At 34.5% G+C, this 7,796-nt stretch overlaps 1 pseudogene; it reads right to left on the reverse strand.

Moving 5' to 3' along the window:
* Positions 1-4,375: 4,375 nt before the first annotated feature.
* Positions 4,376-5,285, reverse strand: LOC143672757 (olfactory receptor 7A10-like; annotated as a pseudogene).
* Between the last annotated feature and the right edge of the window lie 2,511 nt (positions 5,286-7,796).

The raw sequence follows: 7,796 nt of genomic DNA on the forward strand, positions 1-7,796 counted from the left end.
AGAAAATTCTTAAAGATATTTTTATCAAAAAGAGATTTCTGCTTAAAGAAAATAAGCCATGCAGGTAAGATACTAGATTCAAAAATGATTCCAAAAACAGATCTTCTAGGATAAGAATCTGAAAATTGATATATCATCTTGTGCATAAGGGCAACAATGTTTTGTACAAATGTACTCTTGTAGGTCTAGCATTTGCAAATCTGGTTCACAATATATTGCTTATATGCATCTCTAAAGAAAGTGCTGGGGAAAATTTGGCAAAATTTTATGTGGCAAAATATTTTATGATTTGAGAATCATAATGAAATGAATATGGAGTATGTTGGGTCTTTTAATTGCCAGAGATTAACAATCTCTAAAATGGGCTGACAAAGGGAGAATAACTTCAGGATTTATTGACAGATAAATCCACTCAACAGATTAAGACCTACTGTGAATAAGCAGAGACACATCTCTATGGAAACCACCTAATCAAGTCATCCCACCCGCAACTGGGTGGTTCACATCTGCATAGAACAACTTAATCAAAATGATCCCATTGAAACAATGTCTGCCTCCACAGGATTGAACTTAGGAAAATTACATAACTTTTCTGTATTGCACAACATCCTCAATCCATCACAGGTAGCAAGATTTCCCTTTGCCCTGGTCCTAGAGCTACATGGAGGGGAAAGCCCTATGAATGAAATGCTAGCATGCACTCTGAGATCACAGCACCTATGTGGTCTTAAAACCCCCTGCATCAAATTTAAATTTAAATCATCCTGTATTAGCAATGACAAAATAAAATCAAGGGTAAACCTCGCTCTTCCACCAAGGCCTTTAATATTTCTCACAGATATGGGCCTGTCAAGTTAAATAGAGCACAATTTAAATGTCACCATTAATGCTAAGAAAACAAGGAATCATGACCAATAGCTGGTTGAAAATCAGGCAGAGTATATAAACCTTTAACTGTTTCAGATGTACAAATTAGTCAAGTACCGATTGTGAGACAGCTATCTGTAATTAGTTTGGAAAAATTAAAAAGCATCTTGTAAATAAGTATAATGACCCAAACATATTTCAAAATATATCAAATAGAACATCTAGTGTTGAAATAAAGATTTATGAAAGTTAAAAGTGTCTATGAATTTGAACTGAGAGGAAATTGAATGAATGGAATCCAGTAACCCCTCAAGTACAGAAATTAGACAATAAATACATTTATATTTTTAGGCTTTACCTGTATCTCTTTCTCTGTGCCCCTGCAGTTACTGTAAGTAAAGCATTCCCTGCCATTACATTTCTGTCCCATGGCACAGAAAAAACTTCTCTGGCTCATTCATGTGATTTTGTTCATATTTCTCACCTAGATACTAGATCAATACAAAATATCTGCATTTTGGAAATTCAAGGAGATGAAATAGATATGTAATCTCAGTTTGGATGACATATATTAGAGCTACATGTTCTTCTTGGAAGAGTGATCCGAAACTGAAATAAAAATGAGATTGTTGGCATTGGTAGAAGACCATGAAGAGTTGCTTTCCCAGAGCTTCTCAGAGATACAGGTACTCCATGATTGGCTTCTCTTGGAATCTCAGCTTTTGTCATGGGTGGAAGGACTCATGGTTCCTATGTTTCACATACACACACTTTTGATGCTGTCTACATTTTTAAGGTACATTTTAAGAAATATAGACTCTATTACAGTTCTTGCAGTGTTTGAGCTTAAATGATATTCCCTGGACCTGACAGTGTTTATTCTGACTTCCTCTACTCTTCAAAATTAATCTTCCAATAGAAAGCATCCATTGTTTGTAAAATTTTGCATAGATGGGCCCCAGTAAATGATTCCTCAAATTACCCAATGGAATACAATTGAGCAGGGCAGAGCTCAGTCAAAATGAGTCTTCTCCTATATATGACATACATTTGATAGCTTGAATGTGGCAATCTAGTCACCCATTTCTCCAAGAAAAATAATATTTCCCTCTTTACCCTGTATTTATCACCCCCACACAAAAATTCATGAAGTTATTTTTTGCCAAAATCTGTTTTAATGATGCACCCCAAGTCCCCCATTTAGACAATTTGGTGACTTTTCCTTCAAGAATAAAATGCATTATTATTTGTATTAAAATAAATTTTATTTTAATCTAAGAACTTTAGATTCTTTAAGAGTAAAATTTAGTTTTCCATGAAAACAATTGTATCCTCTCAGTACACAGTGAATCATTTTTGTTATCACATATTTTAAGGGTTCATGAGAAGAGTAAAATTATCACTAAAAAGCCAAGAAGATTATTTATCTGAGGAAAAATTAAGAGTGGATATAAGGGTAACTGCAGTAAAGATTGAAGTAAAGAATTGGAGTATATGGCAGAGTTGTAAGGGTCTCTGTCATTTACTCAATACAAGCTCTACAAAACATCTTTTCTTGTATGATAGAAAAGAAACAGAAAATTCTTGGGGGATTTTGAAGGACATCCTATCTCCCTCTCCCCTAAATTATACCCAGAGGATAAAGACATTTGGTGTCCACCATGCAGTTCACATATGGTGTCAGGTGGGCAGAATGGGTTGGCAATAGCACCATTTCTCCCTCCTTCTGTTTTGTGTTCTTGTTCTCTAGAGGATGGTAAACTAGCAGGAGTATTGCATACATAACCAATACTTATGGGAACTGCTTTTTACTCCCTGAAGTGCAGAAAATCAGCATGTTTGTGGACCCAACAGTATAGGGGAAATCTTCTAATTATACATTGTTCCCGATAATAGCATAAATATCACCTTTCTTGGCTGAGCTATTTCTCAGTGTGTTTTAGTATTTTCTATTTGAAATACATACCTCAAGCTTCTTCAAAAAATGTTGAGATAACATGCCTACTAAATTACTTCAAATATTATTGGAGATTATTTTCAAAGATATTTCTGCTTAAACTAAGTAAGAATACAATTAAACTATTGGGTAGATGAATTGATGGCAAAAGCACATATCTGCCTCATAAGAATCTCTGAATTGATATATCAAACTTCTTAGAAGTTAGGACATTAAGGATGCTATGAACTTTCGATAAAGATATACAGCTAGCATATGTATAGTATTAGCAAATCTGAATCACAATACATGTTTGTAGTCATACCTAAAGAAATTGTCTAGGGAAGAGTTTGTAAAACTGGTTAATTTGATAGACTATTTTGTTGAGAATCAGAATTCAATAAATGTGGAGTATGGTGGGTTATTTAACTGCCCAGAAGAATTTTTCAAAAAAAAAAGCACAAAAAATTGCAAGCCAAGGTTTTCAAATTCTCACATTAAGCCACAACACAAAACAAGATTTTTTTCAGGACAGCATGAATCAAATCTCCTTTCTCTGTAAACAACAGTTTTGATGTGGGTATAACTTACAAACTGAGTCTGATCCTATGACTTAATGCATTGCAAATAAATGAATTCACTGCTTTGCAAAAGAATGAAAAATGAATAAATAAATAAATAATCAACATCTTTTTCTTCTAATTGAGCATTAGTTCTGAACAATCTCTAAACTTAAAATGCCACTCTAATTTGCCAATAAAAGAGATGGCTCTAGGGTCAGGTAAGGTACAAAAAAATAGCCTTATTCTACTTCCCAAAGAAAACAGTAGGTCTACTTAAAACCTTGAAATTATTTTCTAACACCTGAGATTAATAGTTGAAAAAGGCATAGCTGGCAATGGGCAAAATATCCATGGCACTACTGAGGGTCTGTAACTGAGGACTCTTTACCATATTAAGTAACATGGGATATTTCCTGGTAATGGCCCTGCTAATGAAAATTCTTAAACTGTTCAATTATATCACTGGAAGACTCTCAGTGATGAGTGTAATCATTGACAATTGAATAATCAGGGGTTGTAATGTCTATTACATCTTCAACTAACTTATGTTGCAATTGTGCAAAGAAAGTCATATGAGCCAATCAACACAACTCTGACAACAGGTACTCAGCATTTGAAATGACAAATGATTTTCTCCAAAACCATATAGCACAAGACTGGTTGATTTCTTCTCTCAGGGACAGCAGTACACCTTCACTCCTCCAGCAATTTCTATAATTTTATGTGCGTCAAATTGCCTGTAATAAATAATTGCCACTAAATATTCAGGCATAGGAGATCAGCTTAATCCTGAATCTTCAGAATATAATCAAAAAAGGTCAAATGATTTAAAGAAAATACAGAAGACACAGGTGATTTGATGAATAAAAAGTGAAGAGACAGAATTTTGGAAATTAAGCAAACATGAGATTATCTTTTTATATATTGATAAGAGTATCTGATTAGTATATGGTAGAATTAACTTTAGTTAATGGCGAACAAATGTCTAAGTTTGCGACAAAAAATCCTTTCACAGAGTAAATCTTTTCCTGCTGGAAATTGTTCTTAAGGCATGCTTTATGTTCTTGTTTCTAAGACTATAGATAAAGGGGTTCACCATGGGTGTGACCACTGTGCACTTCACTGACGCAATTGCACTTGCTCTTGCATTTTGGGTAGCAGCAGAATTAAGATACACTCAAAGAGCTGTACCATAAAACAAGAACAATACTTAGAGATGAGACCCACAAGTAGAAAATGCTTTATACTTGCCACCAGCTGATGAAATTCTCAAAATGGAGGATATAATCTTAGAGTAAGAGAAAAGGATATCAGTGAGTGGAATAACACCTGCAATTCCAATTGCAAAATGTGTCACTCGGTCAATGAGGAATGTGTCAGAACAAGCAGGTTGCACTACCTGATTAACTTCACAGAAAAAGTGGGGAATTTCAAACTCTGTACAAAAAGACAAATGAAAAAACATTAAGCCCTGTAAAAGAGAGTTCAGCATACTTGATAACCAGGACAACAACAATAGGAGACCACAGAGTCTGGGGTTCATGATGACCATGTAGTGCAGTGGGTGACAGATGGCCAGAAAGCAGTCATAGGCCATCATGGTTAAGAGGAAGCTGTATAATCTTCTAAAAACCAAGAAAAAATACATCTGGGTGGGGCAGTTTCTATAACATAGCTTTTGTCTGTGTCTGGATGTTCAACAGCATCTCTGGGACAGTAGTGGAGGTGAAACAGATGTCTGCAAAAGACAGGTTAGCAAGTAAGAAGTACATGGGTGTGTGCAGATAGGTATCAGAGATGGTGGCCAGGATTATGAGCAGATTCCCAGTGAGAGTGACTAGGTACATGGATAGGAACAGAGAAAATAGGAGGGGCTGCACTTCTCTGTCTTCTGAGAGTCCCAGGAGGATAAATTCTGAAACAGATATTTAGTTTTCTAATTTCATGTGGCTGATGAAACTGCTGGAAAAGAACCCAGAGAAATGGAATTTTAGTCACAAGTATTGATCAGCAAATTAACAAAAAATGGTATGGAAATCACAATAAATTATTATTTTTATGCCTATAGAGCTAAGGCCTATATCTGGAAATATCACAGAAATGAAGTGCTCCTTCTTATACCTGATGCCTTTGATGGATAGAGAGGATTCTCCATAACTGTGAACATTTTGCCAAGGCAAAACTTTCCACCACAGATACTCATAACCTTTATTTTATTCAAGAATCCTTTTGCCCAGTCGCTCTGTTCCATGTGATGGAACAGTTGGGGTACTGCATTTTGATGATGGTAACACAATTTTGAATGTAGTAAATATTACCAAATTGCACACCTGAAAATGAATGAATGGGAAATTTTGTGTTGTATATAGGTTACTACAATAAAGTGTGAAAGTAAATAAGTTAACTAATTAACTAATTAAATATTCATTCTTCATGTTTAGGAAGACTCAATTTTGTTAAGATGCCATTTCTTCCCAACATTATCTACAATTCCAACTCAATTCTGTTCTTAATGCCAGCAAAATATTTTGTGGAAATTGACAAAGTTTTCTAAGGTTTCTATGGAAAAGCAAGTTCGCTAGTTAGCCTAAACAATTCAGACGAAGAGTTCAGAAGCTGCAGGACCAAGAGTACCTAATTTCAAGTCTAACAATAAAACCACAACAATCAGTGTGGTGCTGGCATATAAATAAAGAAACTAATGTGGCTGAACTCAAATATAGACACAAGCAAATACAGTCAACCAATCGTTGCCAAGGGAGCAGGAGCAATTCAATGGGGAAACTATGGTCCTTTCAACAAATGTTGCAGGAACAATGGAATGCACACACACAAAAATAAAAATAGCTTACATACATTGACTGCATTTCACGGAATTAATTAAAGTGAACTCTATGTTAAAAACTAAAAAGCAAACTGTAAAACTTCCAGACAAGACATAGAAGAATTTCTTAGGCCCAATATTTTGGTGATGAATTTTTAGATATAGTTCTCCAAGAAGGATGAAAGACAAAAGGAAACTTTTATGTTGCACTTTATTAAAATATAAAATTCCTGATCCCTGAGAGACAATAATAAGGGAACGAAAAGAAAATTCACAGATTTGGAGAAATATTTGCAAAACACATCTCAGATAAATGATTTATATCCAAAAATACAAAGACTTCTTAACACTTGATAAGAAAGCAAGCAGTTTATAATGGGCAAAAGATATGAACAGAAACCTAAATAAATATGTTGTAGAATTGGCAAATAGGCAAAGGAAAAAGATGGTTAACATTATTTGCCATTAGGCAATGGCAACATTAAATAGCAGTGATATAACATCCAAACTTATTAGAAAATCTAAAGCCTAAAAAACTGACAATACCAGCGACTGTTTAGGATGTGGTGCAATATGAACTCTCTTTCATTTTTAGTAAGAAAACAAAATGGTACAGATAGATTTTCAGTTTTTTGTAAAATTAAACATGGTCTAATCATACAATACAACAGTTGTGCTTTGGCATATGCAGCTGATTGAAAACAGAAATTCATGTAAATCCCACACATGAATGTTTATAGTAGCTTTACTTGTAATCTCCAAAATCTGAAAGCAACAAAGTTGTCCTTTAATAAGTGAAAGGATAAACATACTCTGCTATAGCTATACCATGGAATATCACTCAGTGATAAAAATAAAACCTCCAAACAGCCACAAAATTCAATGCTGAACCTTAAATGATTGTTGTTAATTGAAAGCAACCAGTCTACACATGCTACATAACTTTCATTTCAATTATAAGACTTTTTGGATGAGTCCAAATGCAGAGAATACAACAATCACTGGTTACAAAAGGACTGGGGAGGAAGATTAAAGGGTTGAATAGGTGAAGCACAGGGAATTTTTCCATGTGGTGAAACTATTCTGTACCAAACAATATTTACAAACTCATTACTTTATGCATTTGTTGAAACATATTGGCCATTGTAACACAAAGTGTGAACCCAAATATAAGCAAATAAAGATTCATTTCAAGATCAAGGGAACCCCAAGATAGAATGCAAAATGTGACAAAACAATATAACTGTATTACAAGTGTATGTGATAACCTTACTGAGGCTCTGAATGGGATAGCTGTTAAAATAGTAATATTGAATATGAAAAGGAGTGTGGAAAATGAAGGGAACAGAAACTGCACAAAAATACTTTTCACTGGTGAATAAAATCTATCCCACCACGGTACAGCCAACATTTCTTTTACTTCTCTGCTACATACCGAAATTAAGCAGTTAAGTAAATGGATAACAGCTATGGAAATTTATTTCTCATGGTGGAGTGAAAGTTGCACATAAACAAGGGGAGAAAGGGAAACAGTTCTATATGGGGATGATTTAGAGTTAGAAACATTGGCATAAACTCATTTATTGGTTACTATAGACACAGAGGG

Source organism: Tamandua tetradactyla (assembly GCF_023851605.1).
Source record: "Tamandua tetradactyla isolate mTamTet1 chromosome 15 unlocalized genomic scaffold, mTamTet1.pri SUPER_15_unloc_1, whole genome shotgun sequence".
Lineage (NCBI taxonomy): Eukaryota > Metazoa > Chordata > Mammalia > Pilosa > Myrmecophagidae > Tamandua > Tamandua tetradactyla.